Source organism: Anser brachyrhynchus, assembly GCF_964034855.1.
Source record: "Anser brachyrhynchus genome assembly, chromosome: 3".
NCBI classification, from domain to species: Eukaryota; Metazoa; Chordata; class Aves; order Anseriformes; family Anatidae; genus Anser; species Anser brachyrhynchus.
In genome coordinates, this window is record NC_137696.1 from 123427297 (window position 1) to 123453359 (window position 26063).

Genomic DNA, 26063 nt, shown 5'->3' on the forward strand with positions numbered 1-26063 from the left:
CTTCCCGTGCTGTAGAGCTCCCCTTCTTTGTGTTCATGCGCTGCTAGTACCCCTAGAACACAGGCTATTTCTCAAAGCTGTTTTATCACCACTGAAAGTCATGAAAAATCAATGGAAAAATTTCCCTTGAAGATGACTAGTTTGTAGAAAACGCTTCTGATTTACTTCTGCCTTCTCTCCCCCACTTTCCAAATGTCATTATTTCTAAACAGACTCTAATACCGTTATCAGTGTTAGTAGGATCCATTGATTAAGCTGTGAATCAAAGCTCACTGCTGTGCTGGATATACATATGTTAATGACAGTTGTGTTAAGCCAAATTTAACAGCTGGATTCTTCAACATCCCTTTGTTTTGTATCTACCTCACTATGATTTCTTTGATTTCTTGTGATTTAGTGTTGTATACAATGTCAGAGGTGATATGTAGATAAAAATATATATATATATATAAAAATATATATTTTTTGCTTTGCAATAAAGCTCAAAGCTATAACACTGAATATTCATAAAATGTCATAATCTTTATTGTGATGTTCCCTTCTTAGTTGTAAAATCCTGTCTGGATCCTATTTTCTTGTACATTAGAATCGATATTGTGTTCATGAGTGAATGGTTATTATTTCTGTTACTTTTCCATTTAAGTGATATTTTTGAAATGTGAGATAGACACCAGAATTGTCAAGACATGAATTGGTTTATGTATTTTTTCCCCGTATATAGCCTGCTTGTAACTGGAATCAAAATGTGACATTGAAAGAAAATGATTTGCAGTCCTGATCTTTCAATTTTGGTTTGTCTGATCTTAGTATTGAATTTGGCAGGGGGCAGAGAGGGAGCAAAAGAAGGAAGCTATTAGGATGAGCATAGGAAGGAATGAAGGAAAGATATTCATCACCATTTGAGCGAAGAGGGGATTCACTCTTTGAAATAATTGAAACAAAATGTGGCACGTACCTGAGCATGGAGACTGCACTCACTGAGTTTAATTCCAGACACTGAAAAGCTGAGTGCCTAATGGCAGTCACTGGACCAGAGTCCCTAATCCAGGTCCTTTCTGTGGGAATGGAGAGAGACAAAAAGTTCCCTAGGGCACTTCGCACCTAAGACACTTGTCTAAGATGTGTGGGATACATCTCCTTCAGGAAGGTTGTATCTCCCCATCTCTGTGGATGGAGCTGAGATGAGCTCACGTTAGACACCTCAACTTCATGGGCTAACGTCAAGATCAAGGACTCCCATCATAAGTGTACCAATATCATCCTGGAAAATGACAACTGTCTCAATTTTTTATTACGTGCATTATTCCAAACCATATGTTACCTTGTGCTCCCTCAAGGGAAGGAATGAGGAAGGTGGGAGCTCCTGCTCTCTTAGTAAAGTGCGAGGGACTTTGCCTGTTGCTCCTATGCTCAAGTGGTAGAAAACGTCCTCGGACCCAGCAATATGACCAACATCTGGCACAGAAATGCTGGCTGAGCCCTGCAGTGGGGAGACAGCCATCAGGGAGGACTGTTGAGGTGGACGGGACCTCTCATCTGTTTATTCCCAGTAAAGCCTTTCCAAGAGCCACACAGCCTTATCCCTCTGCTGGAAATGTTATGGGACAAAGCCTGCACGGAGCTTCCCCATCAACTCCTATGCTGCTTCTGGAGGCTGGAATTTGAAAAGAAAAGCATTGAAGCCCAAATGTTGGGACTCTGCTTGATTAGCAAATATTTCCCTGGATCTCATGCATTGACTTTACTGGGAGCAGAGTGAGGTGAATTCTTTCCAGTTCCTTCCCACCAAACTGAGGAAAAGTAACATTTTCCTCCACTGCTTTGTCAAAGCAAACAAAAAAAGAGTAATGACCAGAAAGAATCAGACACAAATGAAATATGACATTCTTTAAAAGTAAGGAGGAAAAAACAAAACAAAACAAAACAAAACACTACTGAACTTAAATCCAGATACTCCACCAGGGAAAAAAAAAAAAAAAAGGCAAGAAATGAAACCCAAGTATGAATAAATCTAAATGGAGAAAATGTTATTGGGTTTCACCTAAAGCACATGACAGGACTGCAAAATACATCATTTAGAGTGGGTTTTCACGAGACCTCTTCTGTGTTGTCTTCTATCTAAAATTTGCACAACTGTTCAGTACAAACAGCAATTTTTTTTCCTCATTCTAATCTGGTGTCTGTACAAATCTGGCTTGGTTTTTGGTTTGTTTTTATCATTTTTGTTGCCTGTTCCCAGCAATTTCTATTTTTATGGTGTAGTATTTTGTCTATATGGAATGAAATACAGATGTGTTCATGAAATTGTATAGCAGATGGAATTACAGGTTGGAGTTGATTTGAAAAAAAAAAAGAAATCTAACTGAGAAAAATATCTATATGAAAAGTATGCTTCCAAAGTGTGTGTTTGAATTTGAGCATTTTGTCATTTTCCTGAGCTTTTTGAAAGGCTTGTTTTGAAATAATGAGACTTAATGAAGGTTGGGGTTTTTGAGATACAAAAAGCACAATTATTGTTATACTGTTATCATTTTTATTTAGGTTCCATTACGTTATTTCATTCTTTGCCTATCTGGACATTATAATCCCCAAATTTTGACATGAAATATATAATCCTTTGTATCTGCTTATTAATCATCTTGCATTAGGCAAAAGGAAGAGATGCAGCTGTTTCATTTCTGCTCTGGAATCATACAGAATTCCTGGCCTTATTTGTCTTTTTATTTGCTTTAAAAATAGGGTTGAGTTTTGTACTTGAGGTTATTCTCTTTGAGACTTACTGTAAGGCCCCAGAGGTCTTCTTTTAACTCAGCGACAAAGTAAGTCTATGCAGTAAGCGTAAGACAGCCTTGATTTTACCACATCTGCAGTGAAATGTGACGTGTGAAGGGATAGGTCATGCAGAGCGTTGGTGGATCTGATTTGGCCACATTGATAATCGTTGACGAGGGGCCAGGCTTATCTGTTTCGCACTCTACAGCTGCAGAGAGAGGTGCTGAATTAATGTCTGAGCAGTTTTAACCGTGTCCTCGGATGTCCTCAGATTGATCGGTTGGTTGATTGATGAAATGGGAAAGTCTTAAGCATTTCTTTGTCATAATCTCATTGAATGGAATCTACATTTCCTTCCCTTATTCTCACAGATATTTCCACTGATGCTCATGGGATGCCTTTGGGTTTGGTCATGGACACAATTTCTTGTTAAGTCTTCTTGTCGCTTTGCTGCTGTGGTCATATCAGGACGATTTGCTGATGCTGACTTTGAGGTTTTACGGTCTTTTGTGGCATTGACTCTGCTTTACTGAGAAGCTCTGTGTCTCTTCCATCGTATGCAATAGCTCTGTGGAGGAAGGAGGGGTCCTTCCATCTTCATGCCAACTGATGTGCTATCTGCTCTTTTCCAGGTTGTAAGACTATTCATTAAAGGGCCCGTTTATTTTGGTAGATGTATCACGAGCAAAACCTTCCCCTTATTCCAGCTCTGTAAACGTGGGAGAGCTTTGCCAGCTTCAATGAAGCTGACTCAGCATTTGGCCTGGCATAGAGCAGCAGCGTGCGTTGGTGAGAAGGGTGTGCTGTTTGAGCAGGAATTTCCTCTCTGGTGACTGCTGCATGACAGATAGCATAATATGTGGATATAATAGCATTGGAAATGTCTTCTGCTGTCTCTTGTGCGAAAGATAAGATTTGGATAAAGGATTGAGCAGGGTCTGGGGAGGGCCCTTGGAGCCCTTGGAGAAACCAAGCCTCACTGGATTTTGGTTTTCCTCTGGAACTACTAACTAAAAAGCAGATGAGATCGGACGTGTTGTTTGCATGGGCTGTGTTTGGTACAGAGGTGACAGAAGAGAGTAATTTATTTATTTTTTGGTCTCTTAAAAAAAATTGTAAAGGAACTTCTGACATGGACAAATGTGCAACAGACTCGTTGGCAGTAGCAGATCATCAGAGGATAAGGGAGGTTTGGCATGTTGTGTTAGTGGATAGTGACCTTACTTTTGTGGAGGCATCTCTGGATGACCAATTAGTTCTGTCTTTAACAGAAGAGGTATCTGCTGTCTTTTGAAGCTGCAGATGAAGCCAAGGGGCTTCAAGCTCTCCAAACTTGAATTCCTGGGTCACTTGGGGATTTCTGGGAGCACCAGCAGTGTTTCGGAAGGGAGACATTCTCCTTGGGATGGATGGCACTGGACCCTCACCCTGAAATGGGCAGAAAAGACAACTGAGAGGCCTGAGCAGGAAAGGCCCAAGTTGGAAAGCTATCCAGCGGACAAGCTCAACAGACTCAATTCTTTTAAAGCAGCTTTTATGCCATTGGTGTGAAAAAGTTGGATAGCACCTGAGTCAATTATTTTCCCTAAAAGAGGCTGTGCCTTCCACAAAAGTCTGCATAGAAAACAAGTTGCATATGGAAGCACCATAACCATGGCACTAGGACCTGTCCACGAGAAGATGACCAGAGGAAGAGGGGCAGAGAGCTCTTGGAGTCCAAGAGCATAGATCTAGGAAGCTTTGAGCCTTGTTTCCCAATGGGGAGCTGCAGAGCATTTTTAGTTCCTGAAATAACAAAGAAACAAGAGTAGTTCCTTTCAATAACATGAGGTCCAGGCCACTCTGGAGGTACCCAGGAGTTAAACTGACCTGAGATCAGGTCATTTATTCTCTCTCATTGATCTCCTGAGACTTGGAGGCACGGAGCCCTGCAGGAAGTCAGAGGTGGCTCGCTCACTGCTCAGGTCAATTCAGGATGGATGGCAGCAGGGGATGGAGATCCCCATGCTATTTAGAAGCAGATTTGTGTCCAAGATGTAATGACACATGGTAAAACTGTGTTTAGAGGGTTTCTGGGTCCTTCAGTGGCTGTACGGTTGGGCATTAGGATATGGGCAGGCTCAAGTGCTGAAGGGGAAACCAGTGCACCAGAAGATCCCACAAAAGATACCAGACCTTAAAATATACAGAAGAAAAATCTGCAATTTTAGTCTGTTGAAGTCCTTCTCTGAAATATGCAGTCTTAGCAAAGGAAGGTAAGAAAGTGAGGGAGAAGACAGTGAAACTGTGCTTGTTATGGCCCTTCCACTTGTCAGGAAAGGGTGGTTTTTCAAACAGTAAACAGATCATCTCAGACCCAAAAGTAATTAGCCTAGAAACACCAGAGCAGTCTCACCATCCAGCCCACAGTCCTGCCTGACCATGACCTTGATGACCAGATATCCCAGGAGGAGGCATAAGGCTGGTAAATGTTGAGAGGATAATCTTCCCCCAACTCAATGGGCATCATGCCCATCCCATCTGAGGCTGGCTTAAGTCTCAAAGGTGCACCTTGAATGACTTGTTCTGGAAGGACAATATCATTAGCTGTGAGGACACAGCTCTTCCTTCTGCCAGGCCCTCTTTGGACTGTTAGCTCACCACCGATGACCTCCCTTGGCAGTGAATTTCTTACAGATCTGCCTGGGCACCCAGCTCACGGGTTGTACAGACCAGCCCAAGGTGAACAACCCAACTGCCTGCCTTCTGGGCCTGCTTGGGGTCCCCGCTCATAATCTAGTGTGCTCCTTTTGTAGCACTGAGACACAGGGCAAAGGGTGGCACACTTGGATGTGCTCTGAAGAAGCTGAAGCTCTAGTCTTGATAAGAACGACAGTCTGTTATCCCATTCCTGTTGGGTTCCTCATCTGCATCCACACCAAGAAATAGAAGAGCCCAGGGCCTGGGCAGAGGCCCTGTGACCCAGTTGTCAATATTACCCAAGTGTAAGCCCAAGTGTCCTTGGCCCAATGTCAGCTGAGGACAGGTAGCACTGACTTGAAGAATTAGCTAGGGTCTGGAGACAACAAGCACTTTGTTTGGTTGGGGGCACCTTGTTTTGGAGGCTAAGTGCCACTGGGAAAAAGAATGGGGCCTGGCAGTGTTTGGTTTATCTTTATAGATGCACTCAGCATGGCCCTTGCCAGGTGCTGGTTAAATGGCATAACGAGCTGTGGTATGATAGGCAAACATAGGTAATATTACCTGAAAATAGACTAAACCAACAACCAAGTCCATGCTTAATGAGAGAGACAAGGTTTATGGGAGAGATTATGTCTTTTACTAGAAATATATTTTATTACTAAAATACCTCCCCCTTTAAACCATGCCTGTTGTATTACCTTAAATTATGCCAGCTACCAACACATGACTAGGAAGTTTTTAGAAATGCTTTGCAATGGATTTTGTCTCAGTATTGTCATTCTAGTGTTAAAAACCCTCTGTTTTAATCCCTCTTTTATTCCTTTATGGCCTGCACCCTTTTCATATTCCAGGGTACATACCAAAGCAACAGAATTCAACTTTACAAGGTGCCAAAGGTTTCTTATTATGTCCAAAAATACCTTCCCTGCTTTACGTGGGAGCTGAGGGGATCAGTATGTTCCAGGAAGAGCCCAGAATTTTTTTGCTCCATGCCTTCCCTTTGTTGTCCTGCCAACAGAGCCTCAAGGACAGCATATGGCCTTGTTACATTTGCTTTTTCTTAAAAATATATAAATAAATAAATGAACCAGAGAGCTGCATGAGTTTTAATAGCGCAAAATGATCTGTGTTTAAGTGCATTTCCCTCAGACAAGCAAGAGACTTCTGCAGAATCCAGCAGCCTTATGGCTGGCTGTATGTTCCTGCAATAATTCCTTCTTTTCCAGGCATGAGAAATGATGGCTTCTTCCCAGCCCAAGACTGGTTTTAAATGTCTTTCTTTGCCTTCTTCCCAGAATAATTCCCCCAGCTCTAATGCTTACTTGCAGCTCAGCCTTGGGCTTCCTCAGAATTCATAGCCAGGAGCACTGATAGTCTTTGCTTCAAGTGGCCATTTCCCTCAACGTGAGAGCGTACAAGGTACAAGTAGGAGAATTTTGCCCATGGCAGAGTTTATGTGAGTAGGGAGCATGCATCTCTGTTAACCTACGGCATGTCTTGGTTTTCCAACTTGCCCTGTACAGACTGGGAGGTGTAACATCAGCACCTTGAAGACCCACTTTTGATTTCCCTGAAGCAGGTGGGAGTTTCAGGACCGACTTCGTTAGGATCGTTTTGTTGGGCTTGGCTTTCAGAGCACTGCGAAGAGTTACAGCTAGGCAGGCACAGCAGGTGAACGTAGAAACCTAAAACCTGTGCCGCGAGATGGAATCCAGAGCAGAGAAAACCTCAGATCTACAAAGGTCATATGAACTTCAGCTTGTCATGAGACCTTCCTATATACAGCTGCTGGAGACACTCTCACAGACTGAAGACTAGCAGTGGCTCAGAAGCTCTTCCCTCCCCAGTCCTCCCAGGGAAGAGCTAAAGTTGGAGCAGTTCTGCAGTGTGAGCCCCGGGGAAATATTTGGCAAAGCAGCCTGAGGCTGGTTTAGGATTTTGCAGATTTGGTAAAGCAGATGGCTGCTCAACTCTTTGGATCTCTTGAATTTGCTCATTCCAGCAGGTCCTGTGTTCAGTGCATTGGATGCTTTTGCATAATTACTTTTTTTGTGTGTAAATTTTGAGCCTTTTTTATTGGAGAAAAAAAAATGCGTTTACCTCTTCTTATATTGTGGCACAACCAGCCTTGATATAAACCAAATTTCAAATGGAGACTCAGTCAGTTACAGGTAGTTCAAACTAGATCCTCCCTAACACTGTACTGGAGCAGTACAATTCCTTGCTCAGTAAAATAATTGCTTGATTTATATGGAGCAAAGGTCAGCTGAAATTAATCTGATATTAACAACTGTACCAAGCAGCATCATTTTTAAAAAGGGAGAATTTCAAGCCAGTGCATGAAAGAGATTGGCATCAGTGAGGAATACTGATGAAGGTACATAACATCCGTGCAGTTATGTCTGCTCTGCTGGTGGAGAACACCAGAACTCTGCCACAAGCCTTTCAGTCGTGACTTTCCCTACATCGAATTATTGGGCTGAAATCACCAACGGAGATGTTGCTTAGAGCCCACTGTTGCTTCAGCCTTCAAGATAGGATATTGGGACATTGAACAAAAATTCTTTGTGCCATCTGATGAAGCTGGAGCTATATTATTGGTTTCATAGTAACCCCACTCACCTCCTCTTTTATCTTTTAAAGTCAGTTCTCACCAAATACATTTTTTCCCAGTATAAATAAAGAAAAAAATACTGCTGTCTCTTCTCATAACTCCCAAATTGTGGAGAAGATGGTTGGATTGTCCTGCCTCTGTAGTTTTCTTGGTACATTTGTTTGAATTAGGAAAACAAGAAGAGGACTATGGCCAAGGCATATCTTCTGTTCTTCTGCTCTGCTCTGTAAACTTTAGCAGAGGTTCTTCCTCTAGCTGTGTCCTGGCTGTTACCATGGTAGGATCTTAGGTAGGTGGTTTTGTAGGTACTATGAAGGACGCTATGAGAATACTCTGCCATTTTCATTCTTTGATAATTTGTCTTAGCAACAATAATGCGAGTTGTTTGTACATGGCTTATACAGTATTGTTTATTAAAGTATGTTTAGTCTCTATCAGCACAATAATTATTCACCCTTCAGTACCTTGAACAGATACACGTGAGGCAAGATGCTGGTATGCAGACATTCTTCCAGGGCAATTTTATTTCCTCTTTAGCAAGAACTGAAGAGGTCTCCCACAGAGCTCCAGTGGGAATCTCTGAAGTCTGAAGGTTTTGACTGAGTCTCCACTAGAAATAGGATCTCTTCCATATAAGTGATTCTTGGTCCTTTAGCTTTCAGTTTGCACTATAACATCCTGGCTGCTTTGGGAGGCAAAAAAGATGCAAAAATGGATCACAAAAATGGATCATCTAAGGTGAGATGAGTCTCACCTGACATCTACAGTGTGGATTAAGGAATAGAGGCAGCTTTTACAGACTTTAGAAAGGAATATGTGCTTCTCCGATGCAATTCCTGTCTTTGGAAAGCAGCCATCTGCACTTTGTCAGATGAATCATATCCTGGAAGTGTCTGTGTCTTTCTCAACTTTAGAGGAAGTCCAAGATACTAGCTCAAACACAAGGATCAATCTCTGTTTGTTTGGATAAGCAGGACCCCACTGTCTCAAGATCAAAATGGCTTTTAAAAAATATAATCCACACACTGCTTACCTGTCTAGGTTGTCTTCTGCTTCTTACCCTTCTTACGTGTGTGGAAAGAAAAGGACCTCTTGAGTTCGGCATTATAACACTATTCATGATTGAGCCAAGTTGATGGCATTAAAATTTCTGTTTCCCCAAAATGTCCCACTGGAGCCTTAATGGCCAGCTTAAACATTATTTGCACAGTAGCCCTTTCAAACAACCTAGTTTTCATTTGCTGCCCTAATTCAGGGTTTCAGTAGAGAAGTCTCATCTGGTGAAACTATAGAAATCACCTTCAGTCCTTGCCTTCTATACAGATTTGATCATAGTCAATTTTGCTTAGTTTGTACATGTAGGTAAGCTTGCCACCCAATGCAGAATGGTTTTAAAGAATCAAGATCAACTTACCAAGCCCCTCCAAAAGGGTGGCATAAAGTTCCTCAGCACCTCTTCCAGATTTGTACTGCAACACATAGAAACAATTCAGAAGTTTGAATTGTAATGTGTGCTACTTTACAATATGAGAGGAAATCGTTCAGTGTACCCAATTATCTTACACAAACCTGGCATCCTTTTGTTGTCATTTTCAAGGGAGGTTTTAGTGCCATAACATCAAGGACCCAGTGCTGAGACATTCCCTGTGCTCCATAATGCACAGATCTTTCCAATGGCTTTCTGGAATCTTGCTGGAATTAGGACACCGTGAGCTGGATCCAAGATGGATCAATAAGTTCAAAATGGAATAGAACAGCACTGAAATGTGTTGGTACTTTGGAAAATCCAAAACTCAACAAATTTTCAAGAGCTTGGAGAGAATGAATGTTCCTGGTAAGATTCACTTTATCTGACTTAGATAACTAAAAGTTAACTCTCCAAATTCAAGCTCTTGTAGCTCAATTTTCTTTTTGATTCTTGGAGAATAATACTCCTAGTAGAGATATCTAAAGAGAGGTGAATCAGTCTCTGAAAATGCCTTTTTCTTTCCACTGACTACAAAAGGAGCCAAGGGTGATTTTCCAATGCAATGTGGATATAGGAGGCCATTTTCACTAGTCATGCAGAAAATTCTTTTGTGTAAGAATGAGGCAACATTCCTGCTGTCCTTCTTCTATCCACAATTCATCAGAGAAGTTCAGACATTAACATCCAAGGGGTAAAGTCACTTGATGAGGCAGAGGTCTTTGCCATTTCCTGAGTAATGAAGCTTATCCTTCTCCAATAGATACACAGTCTTGTGTCCCAAGGCTTTACATAGCCCAGTTTTAAGCAGCTTGGCATATCAGATTTTGACCACTTCTTTTCTAGCCTGGGAACTTGTGCTTTGAAGCATCTGAGTACTTTTTGGTCAGAAAATAAAAAAGTCTCCATGGACATCCTGACTTTATAGTCTTTTTGGGTTAGGCTTGTGATTCACTGTCTTGCTGTTACTTAGAGTTTGCAAGGAGTGGTGCTGTTTCTTTTACAGTTTTTGGGGGCTGAATTTCTCTTTGTCTTTGAAATTTATTTTTGCTTTAGAATAATGATCATAGCTAAATAAATGCCTCTTGCAGTGAAAACTGACCAGCCCACCTAGTACAGCCTCCATACTTGGACTGCTTTTCTGGAGGCTGATCAAGCTTTGAGAGGAATGCCTCATTTAATGAAAGCCCAGGGCAAAGGAGCACTGGCATAAGCATGTGTCTGATCCTTGAACCTCTAATCTTTAAAAGTATTATTTCTGATCAGGGGTTTTGTCAAGTTTCTTTCTTTCCTGTGAGCCAGATTGGTATGAGCTCCCACACTGTTTGGAGATGTCATCAGCGATGGCAGGCTCTTTAAAAAAAAAAAAAAAAACAGCTTTTCAAAAAGAAGGTAACCAGTATGTGTAGGAGCTCCTCAGTCCAAGGTCGAGGTGTGCCATGTCAGAGATGTGGGTTCCTACATGGAGAGGCTTTGCAGTGGGGAGCTGCAGGGTGATGGTGGAGTTGAGCAGAGATGCTGAGCCTGGAGGATGCAGTGCCTGGCAGGACCAACGTGTGGCCGCTGATAGGGACAAGAGCATCCTGCTCCTGTGCTGGACTCGTGCTGTTTCTTTGTCTCACAAGTGTTAGGAATAGCCTAAAGTGTCAGGAGAGAGGCAGGGATGGAAGATCTTTGGAAAAATATTTGTCTTTATCTCCACTGAGCTCGTAATGTTCATTCAACCTCCTTTAGCCTCTGGCTGAGACTTCATTTAGCTGAGGAGTGAGATGCACTTTTCAAAATATGAGATTTTTCTTTTAATATAAAATACACTCTGAGTAATTCTGCAGCCTTTTCCACCTGAGGATCCTGTAGTTACTAACCTAGCCATTAGGAGCAGGGAGAGAAGCTGAAAGATGGAATAATCCCACTGAACTTTCACTCTCTAAAAATCAAAGTGCCTTGCCTAACCTCTATGCATCTGCTTCCTCTACCATCAGCAGAAGGAGATAGGCACGTCTGGGAAGGAATTCATCCTACACATCTCACACCACTTTTTTTGGGGTCTAACTTTCTCATCAGTAACTTGAAGTGAGATGAAACTCATCCCATTTGCCTGAGTGAAAGTAACTCGAGGAAGCAGAAATCACAAAATCAAGCACTAAATAAATTCCTGAAGTGCTGTTCAAGGGACAGGGATATTTCTGCCCAGGTGGTTCCAAAGTCAACTGGACTCCTCTTCTTTGAGCTGTGATATCATCTGCAGCCTCAGAGCTTCCTGACTATTTTTTGATCACTGTTTTCTTGTTTACACAAAAATCTGGTTGGTTATAAAGTAAGATCAATGTCTTTGATTTAATCAGCAAGTTTATGTCATGATTCTACTATTTTAAAGCTTCTTTAACTCAGAAAGGCTAAGGCTGGCTTCAGTAAGTCTGTAACCCCTGGTAGTTAAAAGTTATACTATTAAATATTATTGAATTGTAATGGAAGAACAACCACAAAGCCATGGTCAGAACATCCTCCAGTTCCATTTCTTTTTATCATAAATCACTTGTTCTCCTTTCAATTGGTGATTTTTGCTATTTCATAGTGAGCCAGGTCGTGTCAATTAACAAAGTACTTATAGCAATGTGTATATGAATATATCAAAAATGGATGTCCCAGGCTTGATGGACCACAACACCACGTTGGAGGGAAAATTCAAGTTGATGAATCCACTGTCCTTCATTCTTTCTGTGTGAGATCGAAGCACAAGAACTGGCCTTACCCATGCCAACCAGAGGTAATTCCAGCCCCAGGAGTACGTGCAGAAACCAAGCTGGTGTAGAACACTCTGGAGTCCCTAGTTCAGAAAGCAACTCAGGAACAATGATTTGGAATAAGAGAGTGGATCTCTCGGGAAGGTGTGTGCAGCTTTTCACAGTTTTTGGCTTCAGTGGTTGTGGGTTAAATATTGACCATTGTCCTCTTAGCGATAGCCAATGTAAATGGATGGACGCTCCAAAATTAAGCTGTGCTAATGCAGATAGTCCAATATAACTGTCAAGATCCTCACTGCAGGGAAAAGCAAAAGGCTGGTACTTCTGGAAAGTGATCCATCTTATATCTGTTTCAGGATGGAAGGAGGGATCCTAGGCAATCCCATAGATATTTAACTTCTGGCTGGCTAAATATGGGTGCAGTGGAAATGGTAAAACTTTATCACCTACTGCATTGAATTTCAGCTGTGCTTCCTACTCTCCCCTTGAAATGATTCTTCCCACCTTAACCACACCCGACACATGGAAGTGACTATTTGCTTGCTAGAACACCTTGGTAATATGACCTAGCCCTAATTTTACCCTGGGCTTTTTGTTTGTTTGTTTAACATAGTGTCTTCCTGGTAGGCAGGGATGGAAGGACTAATCTCACCTGATCTTAAAGCAATGGAAGAGGCTTCTTCACCCAAACTTGTTGCCTATACTGCTACAGCCAACAGAGCAAAACAGGCACTCTCAGCTGTGATTCATCAGATTTTGGTCACCTCCGTGATAGGAAGAAGAATCACACTCCAGAAGTGGCACAGACACAACTGTCTGTCGATTGCAAGCCAGGCAGAGTTTAACATCAAGTTGTTGACTGTAAATATCTGAGCAGCAGGGCTGTGGCAGGATGGGTGTCTCTAATGGTTGGACATCCTGCATTATGTCATTTGACTCATGTCTGGTGGTGCTGGGTGACCTCTGCCCGTGGTCCATAGATGGTCCGTCCACTCCGTGCTTCCCCGAGGGCTTCATCTTCAGTGCTAATGCGAACGGAGTGGGAACTACTACATGAATACTGCAAAGGAGGAAAACTCGTTAGCAGGGATTTATTTCCAGAGGAGACCAGGAGAATTATCTATACCTTTTGACAGAGATGAAGGTGCTGTAGGGTCTTATGCCATAGCCATTAAGTCATGCGTGTTCCTAGGGCATGCGTACAGGCTGGATGCAGAGATGTGCACCAACAGGGAAGATTTGTGTTGGCAGCACACCACGAGTGACAGACAAGTAGCACAGTGATGGTTCTTCTCCGAGTGCTGGGATGTTTTGCTGTCCTTTAAGAGTAGACAGGAGTTTAAAGTTGTGGGACCTCAGCCGCACTCATCCAGCCCGTGGAAACAGGGCAATCAGTTGCACTGATGCGATTTTGGATTATCTCCGTTGAATTAATGGGTCGGAGTTGGTTTTGCCCCAGCGATTACCTGAGTTGCTACTTTGTGGTGTGTTCTCAGTGCCTGCTTGGTTAGCCGTGAAGTTGTCTTTTTGGGGTAGAAATTGAGCATCTTACTTGAGTTAACCCCTCCCAGTGGGATATTGCCAGGGCTGCAGTCATTTGCATCTCATCTCGATAACTTCTAGAAAGAAAAAGCCCCTTCCCAACACATCTGTGGCTTGGAAGCCCGGGGCCGGCACGGGTGAGTCCGTGCAAAATCATTTCTAACGTGAAATGCACAAACTCGAATCCCAGCTGGGGGAGGTCGGGCACCAGCTGGAGGGGCTGAGCGAGGAGCAGGGGGCTGAGAGCACCGAACAAAAACACCCCTGCCCTCCGGGAGCTCAGCGGGGTGGCAGAATGCCATGACTCAAACACACAGCCACGTCCCTCATTGACCGGTTTTTAACATTCCTTTAAACGTCGGGATCTCAACAAAGTTTTCATGCTTTTTCTTAGGGCAAAAGTACATGCTTGTGAAGTTGTGAAATCGGTGTGTTATTTTGTATCTGTTTAAAAAAAAAAAAAGTATTTAAAGCTAAAGAGCCGTTATTGTGCGGGGTTTTCTCTCAAACTGGTGCATACACTTTACATCAGGGACCTACTATACATAACAAAAATCAGTGATACAGCTACTGTAAAACCAGATACACACCTTTTACTGTAATAACTTTAAAACCTTGCACTGTAATGGTTGCTATTAAAAAAAAAAAAAGGAAAAAAAAAAGAAAAAAAAAAAACAACTCTTGTCAGAACTGATTTTGTATCTTTGATTATATCTGAAATTTTAGCATTTTTGTATACTTACCATGTCAACGATAGCATCTTCCATGGTTAGTTTCCGGGTTCTGTTTCCTTTCTGTCTCCTAAAACACGTGCATTGCTACAGGATGTTGATGGGCAGGGTATGGCCACGGGAACCGAGTCGGTCACCCCAGCTCTTGTCAGAAAGATGCTCCCGAGCAAGCCGAGTAGAAGGAAGAGCAAAGCCCCCCAAAACCATTTGGATGGTTTCAGAGCCCGTCAGCAGTTCCAGCTGCCCCGAGCGTACGACCAACAGAGCCAGCCAGCGACTCCCGAGCCACTTCTTTGTCCTGGCGTTGTTCTGGCCGCCTTGGCTGTCCAGCTCCATCGCACAGCAATGCATTGCGAGTAGGTAGGAAATCCAAACCAATGAGATAACTTTGCTCAATCACTATGTCTATTGACCTTTTTTTTTCCCCTTTAAAATAATTTTTTTAAATAAGACGTATTTGGAATCAAACAGCATGGTGTTGCAATCCTTTCTATTTTTAAATACTGATACATTCTGTGTGTAAAGTCTTGTTTCTTAGCTAAGAGAATCTTAAATGTGGAGCTGAGTTCGAACCATTTTTTTTCCTTGTTGTACTGTGATTTGGGAATTATTTTGATATAATCCTTTAATTTGGTAGAAGATTTCCCACACCTTCTCCCTCCTTCCTATCACCATCTCATATTTTTTACAAAAGAAAAAAAAACAAACAAACAAACAAAGGAACAAATAATCTTTTTTTCTCTCTTTAGGCTGTGTAATGTTGTGTTGTCCAGATTCTGTATAAAAATATGTATATGATGTATCTGATATTTGGCAGCAAACGGCTGCAACTTTAACCAATATAATTAACAAAGAAATGCATAATGTTGGTGTTTTAAAAAGTAAAAAAAAAAAAAAAAAATCTAGTTAAGATGTTTGTGTAAACTTGCATGGTTTAAAATGTACTTAGTGCATTGAGAAATGTTGTTAGGGTCCTAAGTGAAAGGCTGGTTTACTTTTTGATTCTAATGGTGATTGGTTTGTTGATCAGAATATCCCCTATACTGTATGTCTTAGTTTATTTAGCATATTTATTTATTTTTTTCTCAAGATCTAGCATAGTGTATCTATCTATATGTAATACTGTTCCTTAAAACCAGGTTGTGGAAACTGCGTTTTGTCCGGCAAACCGATGTTTTGCATCACAGTTGTGGTTCAGTTGCGTTCCATTTAATTTGCTGTGAAGTCCAGGTTTGGCTTTCCTTTGGGATCTTACTTGCCAGCGGGGAGATGCCAGAGACCAGGCTGCCAGTGCCCCAGGGACAGGGATGAGCCGAGTGGCTGGCTCCAGCTCGACACCAGGACATCAGTATCAGGCCTGGCAGTCTCGGGCAACCGTGGGGTACGAGGGCAGGCTTTGGTCCCTCCTCAGCAAATGAAGGCTGGGTTTTTCCTCTCGGCAGCATGCTTTTTATCAGGATCACAGCAGGCATCCCCTGGGGTTTCTCCCAGCTCTCCAAAGGACAGATCTGGCTTTTAGCGGCAGCCATCCAACGTTGCTGAATTAATGGGTTAGCAGCAGCGGAGTGGGGACGATCAGCTCTTGCCACGAGGGAGCTTTTCAGCACCTGCGAGGAGCTCCACGCTCCCTTCCAGAAGCACAAACCCACCGTGTTCAAGAGGAGCTCGCTCCGTGCCCCGCAGAGCTGAGCCGTGCCCGACGGGTGCGATGAGAGCTGGGACCGATGGTCAAAGTGGGCAGCGTGCGGTCAATGGACGTGGCTCATTTTCACATCCCCTGTCCTCATGAAACTTCTCATTGGTTTTCTCAAAGCTTTGTGTCTGCTAAATGGCCAGAACAGGGACGTTTCCAAGCCTACAGCAGGACCTGCACTGACTTTAGTGACCATCAGCAGCTCCCGAGATTGACCTTCCCACCCTGGTCAATGCGGAGCCGCTCTTCTCTCTTAACGCCTGAAAGCTCTCCAGTGGCCTTTCCCAAAGATAAGACGGAGCAAGACTTCGATACGCATTGCTACACACTTTCTTGGAGTTCTTCATCCCAGAGGGTCTCAAAGGGCTTTTCTGGCATCCCAAGGTCTTGCCTGTGCAGCCTGTAGATGGCAGAGCGCTGTTACCCAACGGTGGCCACCTCCAGGGTGACCCTGCCCGACGTCTGCCTGCTCACGGCATCTCTATGCAAGTCTAGTGCGAGAGGTATGGGCTTGCAGAAGTATAACATGCCCAAATCACAGCCAAGTGCACGTTAAGAGCCAAAAGGGCAGGCTGGCTCATTTCGTTTTCCCTTTCTGAGCAGTTCCGGTCTTTTTTTTTTTTTCCATCCTTACAAAATGTTGGGCAGTGAGGTGTCCGGGCAACTTAAACTTCTCCAGTTTGCTTTCATCAGCTTTTTCCTTCCTAAAGGCTTATACAATATTCCTTTTGCAGAGAAGAATAGGGAACAAAAATCTGCTTCTCCTCTGCTCCAGAAGCAGGACAACTCCACCTCTCTCTTTCTTTCTTTATGCAAAGCTATTGAAAGAATAATTTTCTCCCAATCCTCGCTGATCTCCACCACTTCTTTAAATCATGCTTATACTCTAGTTTTGCTGCTTGATGGTCTAGCTGGTTTTCATCTGGAAATACACAGCCTCTTCATGGCTCCACAAACACCGAGGGGAAGCTGGCTTTTAGAGCAGCATCCTGCACACAGCCAGCCTCCAATGCTCAGTCCTTCTCCCCTTTCTCAAGGCCAGCATGAAAATGTTTTAATTTGGGCAATTAACCACACAGCTGATGTAAATTTTCAGAGTCCTACTGAAATAACTGGAGCCATCCGAACAGGCACCAGCCAAGGGCATGGCACAGCTCTCCATCTGCTGCCAGAAGGATGTGCAGCTTCTGCTTGCCCACCACATTTGCTCTGCTCAACGGGAGCATGTTCTGGGGTTAGACAATAACTCTCTTCAAAATTATTACACTGGTTTACAAGCCAGCCGCGCTGCTTTGCTTATCCTCTAGCCTCACCCTCATCAGCAATCCATGAGCAGAATCTCTCTGTGTAGACAGGCTTTCCCTTTCCTGCCCCTAAGAAGAACAAGTCCCACAAACAGCTTTAATTTCCATCCTTGAAACCAAATAAATTGCGGGGGAAAAAAAAGAACAAAAAAAAAAAAAAAAGAAAACAAATCCCAAGCCCTGAAAATATTCAGCAAAGCCCAGGTGAGGCTGAGATTTTGCAGGCCAGAGCTGTGGTTTTATGCAGGACTTTACATGACTGTTTTATTTCCAACGCAATAAAGAATAACCAACTTATTGTAGCAAAACTTGTGCCAGGTGCTATCTTCCAAAACCTTCTGCATCAGACAGTCTGCCCTGTATTCTCTCTGCCTAGGTCCACTTTGCAGAATTTTGGAGGGGAAAATATGCCCTTTGTCTCTGTCCAAGCAGGGGCAGATTGCAAAAGGGGAAAACCGTATGGCTTTATGCATGTTTTTCTTCCTTCCTTCCTTCCTTCCTTCCTTCCTTCCTTCCTTCCTTCCTTCCTTCCTTCCTTCCTTCCTTCCTTCCTTCCTTCCTTCCTTCCTTCCTTCCTTCCTTCCTTCCTTCCTTCCTTCCTTCCTTCCTTCCTTCCTTCCTTCCTTCCTTCCTTCCTTCCTTCCTCTTCCTCTTCCCCCCAATCTTTCTTTTTCTTTCTTTCTTTGCCTTCTCTCTTTCCCTCTTTCTTTCTCATTCTCATTCTTTCTTCCCCCCTCTCCCTCTTTTCTCTCCTTCTCCTTCTCCTTCTCCTTCTCCTTCTCCTTCTCCTTCTCCTTCTCCTTCTCCTTCTCCTTCTCCTTCTCCTTCTCCTTCTCCTTCTCCTTCTCCTTCTCCTTCTCCTTCTCCTTCTCCTTCTCCTTCTCCTTCTCCTTCTCCTTCTCCTTCTCCTTCTCCTTCTCCTTCTCCTTCTCCTTCTCCTTCTCCTTCTCCTTCTCCTTTCCTTTCCTTTTTTCTTGTGAGCTGAGGAGGCAGTAGGTTTACTGGAAACTATTGGATCTGCAAAAGCAAATCCCACCAACGATCGTCTTTCCATCCTTGTTTCCAAGCTGAGTTAAGGATGTTCTTGTGGTGCCCCTTTGGAGCCCTCTTTTGTTGTGCTTGTGTTCCTGTTCCCTGACTTGGTTTCTGACCTCTTCCTGATTCTCTCTTGCCTTACTGTCATGCCCAGTGTCCTCCTTTGACCTTTAACCAGTCAAACCCTGGATGTAAACCAGGAAAATGTGCATTTAATTCTCTCTGCATGGATGCACTGTCCCAGGAGCTCCTCAGTCTCTCTCTCCCCTTCCAGCAGAAGCCACATCTTTTTCATAGAGGAAATGCTGCTCAGAGCAAGACTGGCATCAAGGATCCCAGGATCTTCATCTTAGCTTTTCCATCCACTTGCTCTCTACTTCTTCTATGTGTGCCTCAGTTTACCCACCCAGGTATAATAATATCTACCTCACAGGGGTGTTGCGAGGCTCTGTTACTGAGATCCTTGGCTGGAGGGTGGGGTAGAAATGACCCCATTCATGCGTTATCTCATCGGCATTCCCTGACCAAACTTTTTCTTGAAACATCAGCGTTGGCAGGAGTAAATCATGATACAAGTTTCACTCATCGCTTTTAGCTGGTGCCAATATTTGGGTCATTGAGACTCCCCGCAGGCTGGACACAGCACAAGGAGGAGATCAGTGTGGTATTGTGATGTGCAAATCTGCTCTTAATCCTGCTGAAAGAAGTCAAAAGATTGGAGGTTTTGTTGTCCTACTGTCCCAAGCTTCCAACAACCGCGTAATTCACCTCTTTGCCACTATGAACACCTGATCTCTGGATTGCAGAATCTCCCTGGAGACACCGATAACCACGCAGGTGCACATATGGGCTGCCTATTAGATGCCAGCACTTTCTGTGACGTGGCCCAGGCTGTCCTACAGCACCACGGAAATGCCCAAGGAAATGTTTGCTGGTTGCTCTTTGAAAGGATGTGCAGAGAAAGCTCTTTTTAAATAATTTCTTTGCTTTGCTGGGAGTTGACCACCTTGATGTACAGCCTCTCCTTGACCACATACACTTCAGTCAATGGATTTGGGCTCTAGTAGGAACAATTTATGACATGGATCCCAGCAACTGGCAGTGGAGGAGAGGAAAACGTCATCTTCCTAGCTTACCCCATAGTCAGCAAAGGATGCTCTTCCATGCCAAGCTTTGTCTTAATCAGAATGAATGACTAAGAGAATGAAACCCATTCTGTCCAAGTGCAAGAATTTCTGCTGCTTCCTTCAAGAAAGTCAGTAATCTGAGGACCTCCTTGAGATGGCCTTTGGAAAGCTGACAGAAGATTGGATTGGTAAACAAAATGGTAAAAATAAATAAATAAATAAATGCACGTTGTCCTCCCAGAGATGGAAAAGGAGCCCACCAAAGATCCTTCTTGTGCACCACGTGAGTTTGGTGAAGGGAAAACAGCAGGATGAATTATCTCCTTTCACCCACACAGGTACAAGGACTTCCTTGGAGCATCTTGGAGTGAGTCCCCCTGACTAGGTAGCAGTACTCAGAGAACTGCTTCATTCGCCTTCAAAAACTGCATTGCAAACTCTAAAATACAGAAGGGGAAAGATTTAGCTGAGGTGAATCAAGTTTTCTGCACAGGGGAGCTGGGTAGGAAAGAGCTGGTCCATCCCTTAAGAATTTTTATGAATTTGTTTTTCCCAAACAACATGGAAACAGCAAGGTTATCTACAAACATAAAACAAAACTATGCTGAACAATGCATATGCCAACAAAAAGAGTTTGGCCATTCTGGAGGGAGGTTGTTTTGATCTTTGTCTGATTGTATCCTCCTTTATTTATTCATTTTGCATTTTGAAAAAGCCTGAATGAAAATGTTACAGATGCCCAAGAGCCTCCAATCACATCCTTCATTTCCCCATGGCTGTGGTATTTTTTCAACAGGAAACATCCTGAAACTTGCATTTTCCAAGAAGTTTAACAGTGATGTGTTGGCTTCTTGGGAAGGATGAAAAAAACAATTCCCATTCCTGTGACATAAACCTTACAGGGCCATCTTTGAAATGGGGTTGGCTTCAATATGGGAGCCTTGCATCTGCAACAAAGTTCAAAGCATCACAAAGAGCTCGTGCCACGAGCTCCTCCTGCACCGGGTGGGAACAACCAGGAACACAAGAGGAGTAAGAGCACCAAGGAAAACCGCCACAGGGAGCCCCCCCCTGCCCTTCGACCAAGGCAAGATGGGTTTCTTCATCCTTTCCAAGCTGATAAAGTCTTCTGCTGCCTTAAAAACAACGGAACAAGGACATGGATTTTTGCATAAACCTCTCTTTGGTTGATGCAGTTGAGTTGCTGGCAGCACAAGCTGCACCAGGCACCAAGAAGTTTTAGCTATAGGTTGGCAGGGAGATTCTCGTAATTTTATTTTTCATGTAACTGTGTTTCTTTTCCCCTTTTGTGTGATATTTGAGAAGTTGCTGAAATGCTGAGATTTAGGAAGAGGCATCATCATCCCTGCTCCCATGGCCTGCCCCGAACAGCAGCCTGCCCATTGCCCCAGGATGGACGATAAGCACACGGTAGAGGTTAGAGGGACCATAACCGCCCACGCTATGGCAACAAAGAAGAAATAAGCACACTGATTGAAACTAAAGCACACGAACAAGCCTGCCCCGTGATCCTGATAAAAACCGCTGCCTGGGAGTGAATTTCCCACTGCCTCTTCTCCAAGGTCCCGAGCCCACATTCACGCTCCCTCTCCTTCCTTCCCACTCTGCAATTTCACGCCGAGCCATCACCCCTCTCCCTGGCCAGGCTCGCACCGCTGGGCTTTGCCAAAGCCGTCCCTGCAGGAGGCCCCCGAGTGCCAAGCTGCAACCTTCCTGGGCACACAAACACCCCCAGGAGATGAAGGGGAGCCCGAAATCACAACCTGAGTCAGCAAACATGCTGATCTGCAGTTCTGCGTTAGGTGCAGACCTTTGCTGGGGTAGCCGGCCAGACGGATTATCCCGGCAAATGTCCTTTTGTAGACCTGGCCAAAATGCCTCAAGCTTTGCTTCAGATCTGGACTCGTGCACTTCCCTCTTCCCCCATCCCATTCGTACGCTTTGGTTGCTGAGCCGTTTTTTGCACTGTCAGGAATTTTTTAAACCGTGTTAATTGTAGTCGGCTGCATAATGTTTGTTAGGCCTCTCCACCAAGCTCTTTAAATGAAAGTCAGTGGCTGTCTTCCCTTGGACAATAATGAATGTATATATCGTAAGTGCAGACTATACAGAAAAGTGGCTAAGTCAAGGATCAGAGGGTTTTGTAAAGCCTGTTTATTTTTTTAAATAAGTTTGAGCATTTATATTTTACCACCATTTACGTGGTTTTGGGGAACCCAGATTGTGTCAAGATCTCATGCCAAAACAAGCCAAAAGTTGTTTGATTTCAACCTTTTCTTCCATGAACCATATTTTAAATGATACTTTAAATGTCATTTTAAATGTTTTATTGAAACATGTACTGATGAAAAAAACAAACAAAATGTCATCTTGACAAAAGATTTATACATGAATCAGAAAGTATTTATTTCAATTTTGTACCTTTCCATTTTAATACATTATAATGTATTGACTCAACTGAGATAATATAAACAGTTCATTTTAATAACATGTCTGCGGTGTGCCGTGTCTTTATTCTTTCCTTTCTACTCCACACTGCCGAACACAGAGCCTATATGAAAGCAAAAGCAGATCCGCAACATCTCAGACCCTGGGAATCCTGAGTTTCTTTTAAACCAGAGCGTGTCTTTAGCAGGGTGCTCCGGGAAAACTAACGGGTGCTGCGTCAAACCATGGGATGCGGTAATCTGAACAGACAGCAGACCTGGTGTCAGAAAGAAGGGTCCAGGCTTAGCATAAACTACCATTTACAAATATATTTATCTGCTGCTGGCCCTGGGTGATGTGATGTCCCCGTGGAGCCCGCAGATGGGGGTGGCACACCCATGCTGCAAACCCGGCATGCACTGCTGCTGGGAAATCACAGAATCATTAGGGTTGGAAGAGATCTCCAAGATCATCTGGTCCAACCATCCCCCTACCACCAATGTCACCCACCAAACCATGTCCCTAAGCACCACGTCCAGCCTCTCCTTGAACACCCCCAGGGACGGTGACTCCACCACCTCCCTGGGCAACCCGTCCCAATGCCTGGCTGCTCTTTCTGGGAAGAAATGTCTCCTATTTTCCAACCTGAACATCTGTGCACTTGGGCAACAGTGCTGTCCCCATATGGACACTCCCAGCTGAACCAATTCACACAGGGACTGCTCACCCTCACTCACACAATCAATAAGTAAGGACTGACCGTCTCCTCCAGCAAATTCAGCTCCTGTTCTTGATTTTCTACAGCCCCCTCCTTTGTCACCTCCTGCTGCTCCATGCCCCTGCCTGGAAAGGTGCACGGACCCACCGAACTTGTGGAGGGACATCCCTAATAAGTTGCTAATGAGCTGTTCGTTGGCTTCTCCTCTCCCATTTTCTATGTTAAGTCCCTCTCCTGATGAACCCAAATGCTTGGTTAGCCCACTTAATGATAAACAACCCCTTGATCCATCAGTTTGTAGAGAAAGGTATGAAGCTGAAATTTCTCCACCCTTGTATGTCAAAGCGGAATGAATGCTCGGTACACACAGATTGTAGGAAGGCTCCTCATCAGACACGCCTGGGCCGTTAAAAACAAAAATACTGTGTGGTACCAGTTCTGCTGCCAGTCTCTTGACCCCAGGAGGTGTTGGGGAAAATGGATTTCTTGTACAGTGATGTCCCAAAATCTTGGTGACCTTCTCCAGGAGATATCACCTTCCTTGTTAAAAAACAAAACAAAACAAACAAAAAAAACCCACTCATTTCGATACTAGCCCTACACAGCTGCGAAGGTCCAGCAGTTCACTGCATATGAGAGAACGCATAGCAGGCAGAGAGGTGCCTCATACACACATTAGCTCAAAGGAAACATCCTTGTGCTTCCCAGATGCTCTGGGCAGGATCTGAATTGTGTGACTGCCTAACTTGGCTTGGAGGGAAAATCTGGGAGATGTGAACGGAGAATGAAGTAGAAGAGAGTGGGGAGCTATGTAACCTCAAAGTCATATCTAAGGGAGATGAGAGAAGAGAGTTATTGGGAGGCATCTGGAAGAAAGTCAGCTGAGCATGGGCACTCGCTGCAAATAGCTTCCTTTACCCTTACCCAGCCTATCCTCTCTGAGCCCAGTAATTCACACTTCTCTGCAAACCAGTTGAGGACAGGCACTTTCTGCACTGCGTCCACCTCCCTGCCTCTAGAAGCATCTTTCTGCCCTTGGAAGAACAGGCGAGGCCACAGTTTGTGAGATTCTGCATGGGGAAGTAAAATCCCCAACCCCAAAACCTTATAGCCCAAGTAGATTAGGACAGGGAGAAGAAAGACCGCCTCCATTTTAGGAAAGGAGGAAGGATGTGAAGTGCTTTTCCTGTTCCTACAGTCCCATTGACTGGGGACTGCCAGGAGCTGCCCGGGGCAGCTTTCCAGACCTGAGCCCACGTTGGAGGAGGAGTGGTGCAGTTACTAGGTCTGAACGCTGCAGCAGGAAACATCCAGCACGCATCCGCTGCCTTGCCCAGCCCAGAGGGTCACCTCTGGGTAGAAACCCTTCGGTCCAGACCTATTTCCTTGGAATATGCTGTGAGCATATTACTCAGCCACAGCTGTTGAATAGGGCTTAAACCTCAAGCCGCCCCTAAAAGCATGGACCCTGCTGTAACGTGGGCTGTGCGAATGTCTGCTTAGCCGCACGCGTGGCTGCAGAGGGTGCACCTGGATTTCGTGGACCAGGACAAGCTCTGAGCACTTCAGACGCTGCTACTTCCCACCCTGTTCTCCCCACCTTTTGTTTTCTTCGCTGCTTGTCTCCATTATGTTAGAGGACCCCATCCTCCCGGCCTTCAGATAAGTGAAGGACAAGAAGAAGTGTGGATCCCACGGGGAAGTGCAGTAAATCCTACCAGTGTCCCCCAGCCCCAGGCAGCTCCTGGAAGCCCCCGGTCAATGCCAGTGCCAAGATCACAGGGCAAAGTGGAATGTGTAAATGAGAGAAAGGAAAACCGACGTGCAATTAAAGAGCTAATGATCCTGTGCTGGCTATATTTAGTGCTCTTTTCGTTTCCAGCGGTTACTCAAACAGCCCCGAAATGACAGTAGTGGGTCAGTCTCGACAGCGCAGCTATGCTTTGAAAAGCGAGCGATGTCCTCGTGGGTTTCCCTCTTTATATCTGTTCAAAAGCCCTAAATCTAATTTGCTGTGTTTGCAAAGCTGACCCCTGCTGAGACTGTGAGCAGTGCTGGGTCTGAAATCTTCAGAAGTAACCTCGGCCCTGCCAGGAGAGTGTCACAGACAGCCAGGACTAATGAATAAAATGGGCTGTAAACTAGTGACATTAAACCAGTTAAAAACTATTGCAAAAACTATTGCAGATCTATTTGTTTTTGGTGCTTTTTTTTTTGCCTTTTTTTTTTTCCCCATTGCTGACCCCTGTTTTCTGCTACTGGATTTTGACTAGGCCTCGGCATACAATTCCTCATGAATAATATGTCAAACATGCTCTGCTGGGTCTGGCATTTTCTCCTCCTCGTGGAAACCAATGAACTTTCCTTGCAACCATTTGTGAACCTAAAAGCATTTGATATCCGGGGCAGGAGATATTTATCTTTTTATTTTGGCAGTTCCATTTTGAATATTTTGTTTGGATCATGTTGAACTGGGCCATTGGCACTGCTTCTGTGCTCCTCACCTAGTCCTTTCCTCCCTTCCTGACCAGACGAGCAATTCCCACGTCTATAAAAACATCATTTGCTTCTTATCTCATGGGTGTGGCAAATGACACTTGAACGTGTCTGGCAGCAAATGTCTTGTGCAAATGAAATTTGCTGCTTCTCAGAAAATGAGCACAATGGTGGAAAGGAGCTCCTGTTGAAATCTGAATGAGCATCATGTGGGAAATCCTTTTTTTTTTTTTTTTTTTTTTCCTTTCCAATCTCATTTTGAACAAAGCAAGTGAGTGTTTTAAATGGGATGCTTTAATTTGCAGAGGAAACTGCACTTTGCAGAAGAGTAAATAGCCTAGGGTTGGTTTTGTGGCTAAGACACTGTATCAGACCTGAGGAAAGATGGGCTCTGAGGGAGCTTCCTAAATGAATTCATGAAGTGATAGACTTGGAGATGTGGCTGAACTGGGGGAGCCTTTGGGAAGCCACCCAGCTCTTCTCCCCATTCTGAGGCTGGGTCGAACAATTCATCTGCGACACATCAGAGCATCAAAAAGACAACCCCACCACCCCTTAGCCTTACCAGGGGTTCTGGTACCCAGTACGCTCTCCAACATGCTAAATTATCTTGATTTCTGCTTATCCAGATGGCAGTGGCCAAGGAAACCCGTTACTCACCCTCACCCCCAGCAGCCTGCACTGGAGCTCCT

General features: G+C 44.1%; 1 protein-coding gene across 1 annotated transcript in view; it reads left to right on the forward strand.

Moving 5' to 3' along the window:
• XKR6 (XK related 6) overlaps positions 1-17767 on the forward strand; it is a 188471-nt gene extending 170704 nt beyond the window's left edge. The window contains exon 3 of the mRNA XM_080585721.1: positions 1-17767. This exon is cut by the window's left edge and continues 20945 nt beyond it. The gene's annotated coding sequence lies outside the window, so the exon portion shown is untranslated.
• The last annotated feature ends 8296 nt before the right edge of the window (positions 17768-26063 follow it).